Here is a 15,182-nt window from a genome sequence, read left to right on the forward strand (position 1 = left end):
GGAACCCCGGCAGCGCCCAAGTAGTTCACAAGTTCAGGCAGGGTAGGGAAAGGGGGAAATGTGGTCAGATGCTTCTGTCAGTTTGAAGAATATCTGTGGGGCTTTGACAAACAAGATGAATGTTCTCATTCAAATGCACCACCAGTTATTTAACTTACTTCCCCTGAATGTCTGGACTTCAACTGCCTGAAAGACTGAAATATATTGTCCCACAAGCATTTCTGGTTTACTGAGTTATTTGTATTCTGTCCTGACCCCTTCTCAAAGAAAGATTCCTGTTTTGAGCATCCACATCTGTGCACAAAACAGGCTGTGAAAGCATGCTTACCTCATTGCCATCAGGTACTTCTCCATGTCACCAGGCTGGTTTATATTGTTTGTAGGGTTGTTGGTTCTCTTTGGGTAAGTTCTGAACTGTGGGCTTTGCTGAATAGCAACCTAAGCAAAACTTCCACTAGGCTGTCTCTCCTCTTTGATTGCAGCTCTTAAACATATAAGACATCTAAAAAGAACCTGAATGTTTTCCTTGCATTAATGTATAATTCACTGTCTTTTACTGACACAAAGACAACTGAATATAGAAAAGAGCAGAAAGAATTATACAGAAAATTTCAGAAAGAAGCATTTCTAATAGATGATGTCTCATAGTAAGACTAAGCCCCTAACTTTTTAGGGATACAAAATATTTCCATTCTAACCTAGTAGCAATTTTACTAACACAAGATTCTGAAAAATGGCAATGGCTGTCCATTTTGCAATGCATCCTTCACTTAGGAAGGACTGTCCTGCATGGATCTAGATTCAAGGCTCATTTTTAAGTACCTATCACATTGCAGACCAGTGAATTCACTTGCAAAGACAGACTGACACAACAAATTATACCATTAATCCACAACACAGCCAGTGATGGGACAGAAAACAGGCTCCCTGGCTTAACTTAGCCATGAAGTTGGTCTTGGCACAAAAAATCCTCTGTTTTTAATCTCCACAGAGGAAAGCCGACACCATCTTTCACATGGGCTCAGTGTTGTGAGAGTTCTCTATTTATAAATGCTCAGAGTCACTTCAGGGATGGTGCTAAATAAAGCAGGCAGCAAAAATGTGAACTACTGGCTGATGTTTTGTTTTGCTCCATATAGCCACCAGGAAAAAGTGAAATGTTTCAGAATCCCCAGAGTACAAGTGGAAAAGACTATGCACTATAGCTCTGTCTTATTTTGGCTATGCAATAAAATGAAACATTAACCATTCTCAGAGTGCACATCAGCACTCCTCAGCCAGTAGCTGTGTGACCTGCCATCAATTTCATCTCTGAACTTACTACAATGTTCAGAATTTTCCAGGGAGCTCAGAGAGCAGGAAAAGCTCAGCTGACGTGCCATTCCATTCACTGAGGAAAGCCACTAGCTGAACTTATTTGCTGCAATTCCTAAAGTCTAAACATTAGAAATATTATGTTTTAGCTTTGATTGTAAAGGGAAAGCAAGAGGGATAAGAAATTCCCTGCCTTTCTGTGTCATGTATTAACTGCAGCAAACCCAAAGCTCCAGTGGCTGTTATGATCCTGCCATGCAGTTTCCAAATTTTCCAGTTCCAGTGGTCTCCTTGCACTCTGGGCTCATTACTTCCAGTTTCCTCTCCAACAAACAGGGTCAAAATCTCCTCTCATTCCCAGTGACATTAGTCTGCAGCTACTTCATAGATCTCCGTGACGTGCTGACAAGCTCCTTCCACGTTGACCAAGAAGAAAAAACTCCCTCCTGTAAATGATGTGAAAACATAATTCACAGAGAAACGGAGCATCGATTCCAGGTTCTTTTGAGGTCAATGGGAGTTCTGTCACTGGTTTCGGCAAAAGCAGGATTTGGTCCCCACGTACTGAGTAATCCCAGTGAAGTCAGTATATATCCATTTGGCAGGAGAACAAACCAACCTCTGCTTCCCGCTACTGCAACACAAATCCTTTTATTTCAATGTTATCACACACTCCCTAATTCATTCTCAGGAGGTCTCCTACACAAGATTTTTTTTGGAAGGCAGTGCTTAGTGATACCTTATGCTCATGACTGGAATACATGAATACTTTCATCTATTTCAGCATTGGATTCACCTACCATATTTTATGTGAGGAAGGAAAAATAATTTCAACTAGCCATCTTCTCCCTTCCTCTTTTCAGATGTAAGTGCTTGCTTGCAAACCTAAATGGAAACATTAATGTATTTAACACACTTCTGTGCTGTATCAGTCATGGGAATGCTGTCTGCAGCACAACGTGAGATCTAAGAGAGTTTTAGTGGTATTATGCTAATAGTTCTGCAGTTTTTTACATAGAAGAAGACGTTATCCACAAAGATAACATTTACTGGAGAAACTGACTCTCTTTCTTGATCAAAACTCCCAAAATTGCTAGTTTTATGTTCCCTTCAATGAACCTAGGAATTCATCTGGGCTCTGAAGTTTAACATCATTAACTATTCTGATAAAGGTGCATTCTTCTACTGTGCTGGGAAAAACACATTAATGGATAAAATCATTTGGCTAAAAATGCTCAACTAGTCACTAACTGATTATTCTGTTTCTCTAGAACAGCTCTTGTTCTATTTGACAGCCGATCTCCTGAAAGGAAATGAACCTTGAAGGAATACTGCAAATTTAATTGTGCCATTTAGTGACTCCTGGCAAAATCCTAGTGGCAAATTGTTAATATCCCTGAGTTCTCAGTCTTAAGAGGTGTCCATAGCACAGCTTTAAATGATCTGCTAGCTACACAAATATTTATTTGAACACGTTGCAAATGTAAGGGTAGTAGATAGCAACAAAACACTTTTTTTCCTTTGTGTTCTATTGGTGCCACCAGCTGCACAGTGATCTGCATCGTGCCCCTGAGACCAGGATCAGCATGATAAGTGCTCCCTCCTTGACACAACGTGCAACACTGGATGTATTTATTTTAAAGAAAGAGATTGATTTGTGCAGTGAGGGCAAAATGGGTAGAATGAAAAGTGGAAAACAGAGTCATCTACTGCATTCGAGGATTGGTTCAATCTACTCTGTGAAAAAATTTGATTAAGATTATTTAAAGACTGTCTTAATTCTCTATTCCATCTTTTTTCTTCTTGATACATTTACTTGAATTTCAGAATAATACACTAATATCTCTAAGGGGGATGCAGAGAGTTTAAAGTCATGCTTGTAGAACCTCACTTTGCTAATATCCATCATTTTGGGATCTGAATCTCACTGAGCTCAAGACATCAAGTCCTGGTTTAAGTTCAAGTACTTCATACAAGCATATTGACTTTTATTCTCTGTATGCTGTAGTGGACATAGAATGCAAAGGTGTAATGCTATGTAAGCTGAATTCCAAGCATGAGAAGGTACCCACATATTGAAAAGGCCTGGAAGGGTTTGGTCTTTTCAATAGTGGGAAAAATCAATGAAAGAGGATAAAAACTTTATTTTAAATCTCTTATCTTAACTCAAGTTGCATATGCATTCAGTCCAAGTTTAACAAAATCCATGTTTTATGTGTTGAAGGGCAATTCTGAGAAAAGAAAACATTGGAATTGTAGAAAGCAACAGAAATTATTAGATCAATATGCTGTCAAAGTGGATTCTGTCAAAAAAACCCCAGTTCACTGCATGCTGCAGTAATTCTGTGGACAAGCTTTGTAGTTTAGTGCTTTTCTAAAAAGAAAACGCTGTGTTTGATGATGATTAATACCTACCATATATTTGGCAGACTAATCTTAATGGTTTTTCCTCGAGCAGCTCACAATCATCTCCCTCAGGGATGTGAATGTCAGCACTTTACCTAATGATAATCTGATAGCTGAATCTGTTGTTAAATAAAATCTGTAACATGACAAAGTGCCCACATTTTATATGTTTATACATCTGTAAGTGTTACAGGGGGCAGATCTCCAAGTAAGTTCAGAAAAAGGAGGAGCTAGAGAACGCTGTGGGATGAGTAGAAATAAAATGGACACAGAGTAGTGAATAATGGAATTAAACAACGTGGGAGATTTGTCCTCATAAGCTGGTCCTTCCAAGAAACAGAGGGGGAAGGGGTTAGAAATCAGTGAGGACATCGGAAAATTCAACTTCCAAATGGTCTTGTATGCTTCTCAAGGGAAATAAGGAACTGCAAATAGATGTGAGGACAAATGGCCACAAGTCTACAGGACTTTTTTTTCCCCATCAGGAAATGATGGAATATTATTTTTGGGCAGCAGGCCAGAACAGTTCTTATCACAGCTAGTTCTAATCAACTGAGGCATGGGGTTGGGAGTGTAAATGCAGAGCTGTCTGAAAAATTAAAGAAAATTACCACAATAGACAAGTGCAAGTCAATCTCCTTTCCTGAGTATCCAGGAATCAACAGGGGAAGATGGTCTTCTGCACCCCACACTTACCAACAAGGAAGAAGTGGTCAGGGGTGTGAAGGTCAGGGTCAACCTTGCTGCAGTGACCAGAAGACAGTGGAGTTCACGGTCCTGTAAGAAGGAAACAAGGCAAAAAAGCAGGACTCCAGGTGAGCACACAATTTTCCTCCAGGATCTGCCTGAGAGAATCCCATTGCAGACAGTCCTGGAGAGAAGGGAGACCTAGGACTAATTCCTCCAGGCCTTGGTCTGTCCTGAGAAGAGAACAATCAAGGATGGATCCTGCATGGATCAACAAGATGATCCTGATGACTTCAACATGAAAATAAAACATGAAAGAGGTAGAAGCAGGAACACATGACTGATATGGAATAAAGACACTGTTTGAGTGTGCAGATATCAGGTGAGGAAAATCAGAATACCAAGCTGAACACGAGGCAGCAATGTCCCCTTGCAACAAAAAAAAAAAAAAAAAACAAAAAACAAACAAACAAAAAAAAAACCAAAAAAACCACCAATACCCTGGGTTACATCGGCAAGAGTGTTGCCAACAAGACAGTGAAGAGAAGTGATCTGTCCCCTCCACTGAGGGGTGGTGAGGCCACATCTGCAGAGCTGTACCCAATTCTGGGCTTACTGGCACAAGAGAGACTTACTGAGTTCATCAAACTCCATGAAAAAATTGGAGTAGCTGTGATACAAAAAGGATGAGGTAACTGGAACGGTTCAGCCTGGAAAAAAAAGGATGTCTCAGGAGAAGACTGCCCAATGGGAGACAGTAAAGAAGACTGGTCTGACTCTCTCACACAGAAAATTCCACTTATATTTAAGTTAAAAGGTTTTTCCTGTAAGACAAATCATCCACTGGTTGCCCAGAGGGGTTATTGAGTCTCTTTCCTTGAAGGCACTACACTCTACTGGGGACAGCCCTGAGCAACATCCCGTGGCTGACCTTACCTTGAACAGAAAGGGTGGACTGGATGATCTCCACAAGTGCCTTCCAGCCTGAACTGTTCTGTGATTCTGTGAAGGTTTTTGTTCTGTAATTCTGCTGTAGCAAGCATTTCATTTTTTTTTTCCCTCAAGTTTTGAATCCCTATTTACAGAGGTACTGCAACACAGGTACTGCAAAAGGGATAGAAATACAGAGAAAATAAGCAGACAATTATGCACTAACCTGTTTGTCTTTAAAAAAAAAAAAAGGCAAACCAGAATGGATTTATATTTAATAATGAAATTAAGCAGCACCGCTCTCTGAAGCAAATTTGGGTGATTTTGTAACACATAATAAAAAAGAGGGAGAAAAATCTAGTGTATTCAAAATCTATCAAAACAAGAAACTCTCAAATGTAATTTATGGAGACTGATCTATAAAATTCTGAAAACAAACCATGTCTTGTACAAAGGGGTATAAACAGGGAGAGAGATTAGAAGGGAATGAGGCATCGCCAGTTGCACAGAGTGCTCACGCTCAGGGGACAGCTTGCAGATCCAAATGAATCTCAGTGAAGGAGAGAAGCCAAGCTGCTGGAAGAGTGATGCACATCCTCTGGCACAAGAAACACTCCACAGAAAGCACTTGCTTGTAATGCTGCCTGATGAGAATGGACAATCAGAGCATCACTCAGCAGACTGAGAACAGCCCCACGGCACTAATCATCACCAGGAAAATCCAAGCTCTTGTCACCATCCACAAAGGCATGGGGAGAGTTTGCAGAAAGATTTTATGTAGCTAAACAAAACGTGGCCTGACGCAACATTAATCAACCACTGAATGTCATCACCAAGGGAAAGAATAAAACCCAAAAAGAAAATGGGTTTCTTTGATTGTTTGGTTGGAGGGTATTCCTTTCTTTTTCCTTGTCAGTATTTATGGAGTAATTTTTCATACAACATCAGTTGGTCTTGCACTTTGCTTTCAAATCATTGGGAAAATATGTTTTTTCTATTCAGCTATAATAATCCAGATCCTCCTGACAAAAACATTGAAGCAAAACAAAATTGCAATCAGAAGAGAAACTCTTTTTGATCTCCTTCCAAAGCACAACCCTTCAGATAAAATCTTACTTCTATATACCATATAACATATTCAGTAAAATTATATGAAGTGCAGCTAGATACTGTTTGCTTATAGCTGAACAGATTTGGCTGTTATAAGTTTAATTTTTGGAAAACTACTTAAGAAAAGCATTTTAGAAGTTGTTGCTTTCAGAAACAAAAAGGGAACAAAAAGGATCCACCTACCTATAAAATCTAATATTAGAAAAGTCTTGGACAGTTTGAAGTTGTTTCTTTGTCCTGAAATGGCTTAGGAAATCAAAAATGCTAAAAATGTTTCTTCAGAACAAACCCCAAAATGCTAAAGCTCTCACAGAAATGTAAAGCACCTCATACTGGGGCAGGTCCAAGTGGACAGGATATTTGTCCAGATGGAAAGTTCTCCCATTTGAGGTTAAAGCATGAAGGTCATTAAAAATTACAATTCCACAGTATTTTGACATTTATCCCTCTTTCCAGAACTGAGAGATGCTCAGGAATACAAACAAATGAGTTACTGTCAAATAAATTATTTAAACTTTTTGGTATCTCCTGGACAGCTTTTGCTTGGAAACGTCTGAAAAAAAAGAACAGTTTTGGCTATTGGTTATCTATTTGTAAGATCAGGTAAAGCGCAGAGGACAGAAAAAGTAGTGAAAAACTATGGACATTCCATTATTTTAGAAGCTTTCTAACATATTCATCGCTGTGGTATTTGTCTGGACCAGAAAAAGGAAAAAAAGAAAAATACAAAAAACCAGCAGAGACCTCAGTAAAGGGAAAGCAAGCAGTGGTAGAACTCCTACTGAAAGTAAGAGTTGCAGTATGGGTGGTTTAACCATGCATCTTCCATTACAATTCATGGAAAATTCTATGGCAAAATCTTTTAGCTCTCACTTAAAACTTTGATTACTGAGTAATGCCTTTCACTCAGTCATTCTTTTTTTTTCATTTATGCTTTTCAAAGCATCTAGCCCTAAGACCTAGCAAAGGTATTTCTCTAGGCACGAGAACAGACTTGGTTTTTAAACCATTACTGGATTTAGACATAAAGAAAAATGTTCAGAATTTATTTTCCTTAAAATATAAATTTCTGTATTTCAGTGAGCAACAAACATTTGTTCTTTCTCAGGTGCTGTAAATTTTCTGAAAGAAACATGCAGTTTATTCAGACAATCTTATACAAGAGTGTCTTTCTTTAGAGAACCTCAGGCCCTCTTGAAAACCAGACTTCTCTGTGAATTAAACATTGGTTTCATTTACCAAGCAGTAAATACATGAACAATAAGGGGTGACAGGCCATTTATCAGCATCCTGGTAAGTTTTGCAAATCAGGAAAAATCTTGTTTAGATCTTGACAAGAGAATCAGATACAATATCATTATTTTTGTGAAACACCTTCAAGTTTTCCTGGCATTCAGGGTGGGGGTTTGCTGTAGAATAAGACTCAACTCTGATTACAGCCTAGTGCAGAGCCAGGGAAATCATTGAACTGAGCTTTGAGAGCTCTCACCAAAGTAGCTCATTAATGGCAGCTGATCCCAAAGTAGACATCTAAGGCTCAAACTGGACACTCATGCAAAAGTTTTAGAGCAGTGGTTTTCTCTCTGCCTCACTGTGCAGAGGTTTAAACATTTCCATATCAAATTACAACAGCTTTACAGGTCTCCCAATGTAACTTGGAGCAGTGTTTGTGCCAGGTGTAGAATTGAATACAGCAAAAATGAAGTGACATTTTCTAAAGTACAAGATCAAAGAAACCTCTAGCAAGCTTCCACTGAAGCTGCAAATGAGTAGTTTTGAGGACAGAAAACTATTAGATTGAAAATTAGAGCAGTACATCAGAATCAAATCTAAGAAGCCATTATTTTTTCTTTTGATACAAAAACAAGTGCAGAAGCATTTGTGTAAATCTAAACCCCAAACAAATCCCTCAGCTCCACCTAGAGAGCTTTTTCCAGGTGATTAGCCTAGCAATACTCTTTCCACTTTCACAAAATGCTTAAACTGGTGAATACATGGGACAGAATCGGGAGCTAGGAGACCTGGTACAGGCCACAGGACACACAAGCTTCCTAGAGCCTTTCTCACTGGAAAGAGAAGGGGCTGAGAACAGAAAACATTAACAGATGCTGCCCTGGAGGAGGGAGGTTCTGTCTCCTGGATCTCAGGACCAGCATGCCAAGAAAAGGAAGATTATTGCTTCCGCTCCAAGTAGGATCTGCACCTCCCCAAGAGATGGAGGCAGTGAAGTTTTCCTATCCAACAGCCTCTCCCTCAGATGAGCAAAGAAAATGCCAAATTCTCTCCAAAAGCAGAGGGCTCGATCTACAACGACAAACTGCTTCTCGTGCCTTCCTGAACCAGCTCTTGGGCCTCTCTCCTGAGCAATTTCATGGCAAGCTGCTGTGAGATTTGTGGAAAGCAAGGAGAGCCTTGCTGGATGCCTCCTTCCCTTGTAACTTAAGCCAGAAGGGAGTACAGAGCTGAGTATTAATTGTGAGATGTGCTGAAAACACATTTTTAAACCTCTTCCCTAAGTACCATTTGGGAACTTGCAGGGACAAAAAAACCCTCTGCTTTCCCACAGCAGGTCATATTTTAGGTGAAGGGGAGTTTCCAAGGCTCTGAATGAGTCAGACGAGCAGTGAGGGACTGTGAGGCTGTGCATGTGCCTCATACCCACTGTGTTTCTTTCCCCTTCAGAAAAAATGCCTGTATTTTCACAGGCTGATGAATTCTAAGGAGTATGAGAAAAGGGAAAGGCACAGCAGTTTATCTCCCAAAATCTTGTTCTTTCCCAGTATTCAGGAGAGGGTTACAGACAAGCACTACACTGATTCACTGTAGCTTTTATCCACATTAGTCTTAATTCGAGGCATCAACACTGAGCAAAATGAATGTGTAATTTATCAGAAAACCTTATTCTTCCTGTTACATGCACTCAGAGAACAGCAGCCCAACTATTAAATCTTCCTCTGAACACATGCACTGGATCATGCTTTCCCAACCACAGCAGGAGATCGATTTGTGCCCTTAAAAAACAAGTTACCTTCCTTATCTTAGCTTGGATATCCTACAGCATTATGAACGATCTTAATTACAGAGCTCTCTTTACACAGGGGTTCATGAATACGAAAATCCTCTGATTAAAGTGGCTCTGAAGTTCCATGCACATTCATCTCTGGAGGCAGCTCCATCTGAGTTAATGGCCTTGCAGCAGGGCTCAGTTGTGCCTGCTGTGCCACACATAATGCTTACAGCCACCAATTAGGTGATGAAGCGACGCGGTAAAGAGCAGATTCAGCCTTCTGGGGTGAAGCAGGGTGAGTGTCCTGTTACCACCACAAAGAGCCATACACGCGGTAGCTGGAGGGAGAGCAGTGACACTGGGACAAAGCAGCCCTGCCTTCACTGAGCCTGAAGTCCCAGCTACTCCTTATTCCACGTTTCCTCCTTCAGCAGCTCGGCGATTATCCTGCACATCTTGCCAAGGCCAGCCATGGCGTTCCCAGCCCCAGAGTGGAGCGTGCCAGGACCCCAACCAGCATGGTATGAGGACTCCTCTGGGCTGTGAGTCACAGCCTGCTCCTGGCAACCTCTGCTGTCCCAGAACAACCCTTCTGGCTGATGGTATCCTGCCTGCCCAACGTGGCTGCAAGTGAGAAAGAGCAGAGAGGATGTGGCAGATTCACCTCCTGTGGCCAAAAGGGTTTGACATGGAAATAATTCATCTTTTAAGAGGTGACAAGTATAAGAACTGCCCTTCTGCCAGCAAGCTTCCTGGGAGCAGCTGTGGTGGGACAAACGAGGATTTGATGTGAGCTACAGACAACTAAAGAAGCAAAAAAGGAAGGCAAAAGTTCAGGCTATCATTTTTGGTGGCAGCAGCTTCACAACGAACAAGAGTCAGAATGAACTTAGTCACAGCAACCAAGAGAGGGCCATAAACTCTCCCACTGGACAACAAAAATGGCCTTGCTGGGTATGGGAAGAAGCAAACCTAACTAGGAACACAATATTCTGTTACTGAGTGACAGAGAGAGCAAAGGCAGATGTCTGAGGATCAAGTGTTAGATCTTCCAGCAAATCTGACAAGTTTGTTAAATGGATTGTTATGACTCTTGATTTTGGCAGTCAATTTTATCTGATTTTTATAGTAAGCCAAAGACCTCCCAAGTGCAAAAGCTGAGCAAGAGATCAGATATGAAATTGTTTTTTCCCCCCAAACTAAACTTCAACACCAAACAGTTTTATATGTTCTACTTTCAAGTGCCAAAAAAATTTTAGCACACCAGTAAGTCAGGGCTCCAACAGCAAACTCAGCTCTGGGTATTGAAATGGGGAGTTTCATATGTGAAAAAGAAACCCCTGGATACTGTGAATTGGGAAGCCTTCACAACTAAGATAAAACTTCTCCAAATGTCATTTCTGTGGAAGAATTATATTACATTACTCTTCATTTATGTTATTGATAACAGCTACTTAACACTGTCAAAATGGAAAATAAATTGAGTTATGATTCTCTATGTCCTAATGAGGAAATACAGAGACATGTATTTGTCATGTACCCGAAAAGCAGCTGACCTGAAAGAGAAGAATTCTCATATTTCTCTTCATTAAAAGCATGGCCTTTAACCTCTGGGAAAGGGATGAATCATATCTTAAAAAAAAAAAAAAAAGTTATTAAAGTGGACACCAAATCTTTGGTAATAAAATCTCTCTCTGGGAAGAGAAGAGCAACTTGTTCTGAACTATTGCTTCCCTGCTTCTTCAGCATTATGCATCATGTGAAGTGAGTTCTAATTCCACCAGAAGTTTTATCTGTTTGTCTAAAAGGGATGGGGAGAAAATAGTATTACACATGCCTCAAAAATCTGAAACTGCCATGCCCAATAAATCACAGCATTTCAGAAATTGATTACTATTGTTCCAAACATATCCCCATTCTCCTTTCTGTAATGAGAAATGTACTTGTACTTGGTATTTTCATAGCTGAGCAAGTGCCCTGGGGACACGTACAACTTTCCTACTTATGTATTTATGTTTTAACACCAAGAAAAGTTAGTAATCTTTCGACAGAACAATGACCTGCCATAACATTACTGGGAAGGGCTCAGCTTCAGGCCTTATGAAGGGATTATATTTTCACTGGCCTTGGAAACAATTGTTTACTTTTGAAAGGAAGAAAGTAAAGCCTGCTTCTAAAGGTTAAAAAAAAAGCAACAAAATAAAACTGCATAAAATCAAACATGGTTAGAGCACCCAAAATTCCCTGACACCATCCTGCTGTTCTGAACAGTGCCAAAGAAGGGATGGAGAAAGGTGTATTTGTATTTTACTGCCAGCTCGTAGGGCTGGGCACTGCACCACATCCACCACAGGTACTGATCCAAGGAGCAGCTCCCCACTGACCTGAGAAAGCCCAGAATCATTTCCCATGGGGAAATCCTCAAACATTACACTCTCAGGGAGCATACAGCTGTCACCAGAGCAAGAAGAGACACATAAGAGAGACAAAGAGAAGGGCAAGAAACTGTGAGAAGAGAAAGGGAACGTAGAGTTTGGATGCAAGCTCAGAATCTGTCCAGATGTTCAGAACTGACAGTGGACTGGGATCTGCAGCTAGTTTGCATTCCCACAGAAAGTGAATAAATCAGCTCCAGCACTCAAACAATTCATCCTTCCTCCTCCCAGAACTCCTTTCACAGTTGTCATGTTTCCGTGTTCCCTTTGCCTCACCAGCCTGGCTTTCCCCTTCCCTCTCATCTAATGTGGTGCCAGATTCCTTCCCCGTGTCTCCCTGTCTGCTGGTGTGAGTGAGTAGCTTGTATCCATCTCCTGACCCATCCTTCAGCCACTCTCTGTCTCACTGCTGTGCACAGAGCTCGAGGCATCCCTCACAAACACAGAACGAGAAACAGAAACTTGAGCTCTGTGGAGGCCTGTTTGTTTTGGCTGTCACTGTGGCTTTTATTAATAAATGCCTCCTGGTAGACTAGACTCCATTTATCATGACATATGTTATCTAGCTTATGTTCTTATACAGTATTTATTACAAAACTGAAGTTGAGCACAGAACTATTCCTCTCTCTTCCCAGGCAGTGAGAAGGATGCTTATGTTATTTTAATGAATTTGCTTGTCTTATGTTATTATTGAGAAGCCTTGGTTAAGGAAGTGATCCTTGTGTTTCATTTTGAAAATGTGGATTTTGTGGTTGCTGTGGTCCTTTCCCATAGGAGAAGAATTTCTAATCCATCTGCATATTAATAATTCCCCAACTTCTTTTTTGCTGAGATCTCCCTGTTGTGAATTTTTCCCAGACCTCTTTAGCTACTTCCCTTTCCAGCCTTGCCTATCTGATTGGTTTAATGCTTGTTTTCACACACCATATGCTGTAATCAAGAGACTGGCTAGCTCACCCCAGCCAAAAAGAGGAAACATCCATTGCCATAGCTTGCCAGCACCTCCAGTATTGCAACTGACCCCTAACTCTTGAGAAAACCTGTTTAGGATTACAGCGATGTCTTGGGAGAAAACACACATCTAATCTAATTTGAGGGCATGAAAAATTAAGACTAGCTTCAGAAAGAGGAGCCAAATATTGTGGTAGTTACACAAATGAAGCCTCTGCTTCTAAATAAAACAGAATGCATTTCTTAGATGCAGTCTGATACCTCACAGATATCTCAACCCTCTGAGATCTCACAGGGTTGTATCAAGCAGATGTGTGAACTGCTCGGTACAAAGCCCAAGTTTCTGCACAGCTTCATCTCCTCTAGCTAAAACACATGAGAAGCACAGACACATCTTATGATGACCTAACAGTAACAAAATGAAGCAGGAAGGCAAATTTTGTAGTCTCAGAAAGACCTGCATTTACAGAATGGCAAGGCCTAGATTTGGTTAGAATGGGCAAAATTTATAGATAGTACACACAGAGAGTATGGCAACTTTTCTAACACGAAGCTTGGTACCACCTTGCTCTTTTCCCATCTCAAGAGAGCTTCAGTAGTAGCATTGCGCAAAATACTGTCTTGAGTAAGTTCTATTGTGCTGAGCCAGCTTGATAATTTTAGGGTTTACTGTCTTGCTTCCCAGGTCCTTACATTCACAGTGATTTATACAAAGTGCTCTGGTTTGTATCTCTCACTAACTGTTTCAATACTGCTCTAGGTAAACAGAATGTCATCAGATTTCCAGTCCTTCCTGGGTAATTTTCCCCAGTTATGTAAATGTTTATCTCAATTCGACTTCTTCCTTTGCACTTTTAGAAATGTTTTTGCTCCTTCCCCATGCTGAGGCAGTGTGATAACCACGATGAAGAATTGAGACAAAAGAATACCAGGGCTGGATGCCAAGGAGCAAGGCTGCAAGCACCCAGCCCAAATGCACAGCCTTGGATTGCCAGTTCTCCAAAAAGGCACAAGGCAGTGTAGGGATCCTGTTTGAGCATTATTACCCAAAAACCTCCAAATGCACCTGTTAGAAAGGGTCAGTACTTCAGCAGCCCTGGTGTTTAGGCAGGAAAACTGCTTGCTCCTGCAAATGTGTTCACAGGTGGGCCAGTGCCAAGCACGTACATGGCAGCAGAAGTTTAGATCAAGACTTGATTCCCCTTGATTGATTTTCCCACCATGTAACCTGTGTTGTGTTTGGCAAACCATCTTCTGGGGAAAGGGAGCTGCATGTAAAGTGCTGGCAACAGCATTCAGTTTGATATGCATAAGTTAATTAATAGAAAACAGCTCATGTCAACAATGTTTACATTTCTCATGTAAACCATTAACCATTAACCATTTCTCTCTTTAACCACTTGAACGGAGCTGCACAAAAAAGCACTTTAGAATCTACTGCATGTATAAAAAAAAATCAGTACTCTGGTAATAAATTTAAGTTTGACAGTGTTGTTGATAGGTTGGGGATCCTTTGCACAGCCAAAAAATGAATCTAACTCAGTAGAGGACATTGAAACTTGAGTACAAACTTCCTTCCAGACAAGCCCTGCTTTCTTTCCAGCTCCCAAAAAAATATAAGATGGGAGCAGATAACTACAGGCATCCACAGATTTCAGTGGGCGGAATTCTAGAGATAACCATCTCATTTCAGCAGACTTTGAAAGTAAACAATTCATCTTGTTAGAGGTTGACACATTCATTTTTCTGCTTGGAAAACCAAAATTCTACTCCAGGTGATCCTTGTATCATCCCTTTTTTCAGGTTCCCATCTGCTGCCAGTTTCAAACTTGGGCAGTGAAATGCGTTAGCTAAATGGGCCCGTGTTTTAGCAGCACAGATAAGTTCCTCCTTAATTGCTCACACTTTCTATGCTGAGTCTCTAAATATGGATATATAAGCCAGAAGCCTTCTCTGATTTGGTAGGATTCAATGGGATTTTTTCCTTCAAATAGGCAAAACATGAAATTACCTCTCCCATGACTATATAAGGAGCATAAAGCAAAAGGACCAATTCCTAAGCTAAGTTTCTGCACAGTTCAGATGTTTTAATTTAATTTTGTGAATACCCAAACCCACTTAATCATCCAAAATTTAGAGCAGGTGCCATAGCACTTAATGCTGGCTCATGAAGCAGCAGCTGTGAGAGATAACAGTGCTGTATTTACTGGATTTATGGGACCACGGACTCTCTGTGTACGACTTGTGCTAATGTAAAGCAAATGAACTGCTCAGCCTGGATGAACTTAACATCCCTGTGGTTTAGTTTACACAGAGGTAAACCAGAAATAACAATAGCCAAT

At 40.6% G+C, this 15,182-nt stretch overlaps 1 long non-coding RNA gene across 1 annotated transcript; it reads right to left on the minus strand.

The window, feature by feature from the left end:
• Positions 1-679: 679 nt before the first annotated feature.
• On the minus strand, positions 680-4,829 carry LOC137475053 (uncharacterized). The gene is made up of 2 exons (XR_010999668.1): positions 4,332-4,829; positions 680-1,760 (listed from the first exon to the last, which is right to left on the minus strand). It is a non-coding gene; the product is annotated as an uncharacterized lncRNA (long non-coding RNA).
• Between the last annotated feature and the right edge of the window lie 10,353 nt (positions 4,830-15,182).

The sequence above is a fragment of the Anomalospiza imberbis genome, chromosome 5 (genome assembly GCF_031753505.1).
Source record: "Anomalospiza imberbis isolate Cuckoo-Finch-1a 21T00152 chromosome 5, ASM3175350v1, whole genome shotgun sequence".
Classification (NCBI taxonomy): domain Eukaryota; kingdom Metazoa; phylum Chordata; class Aves; order Passeriformes; family Viduidae; genus Anomalospiza; species Anomalospiza imberbis.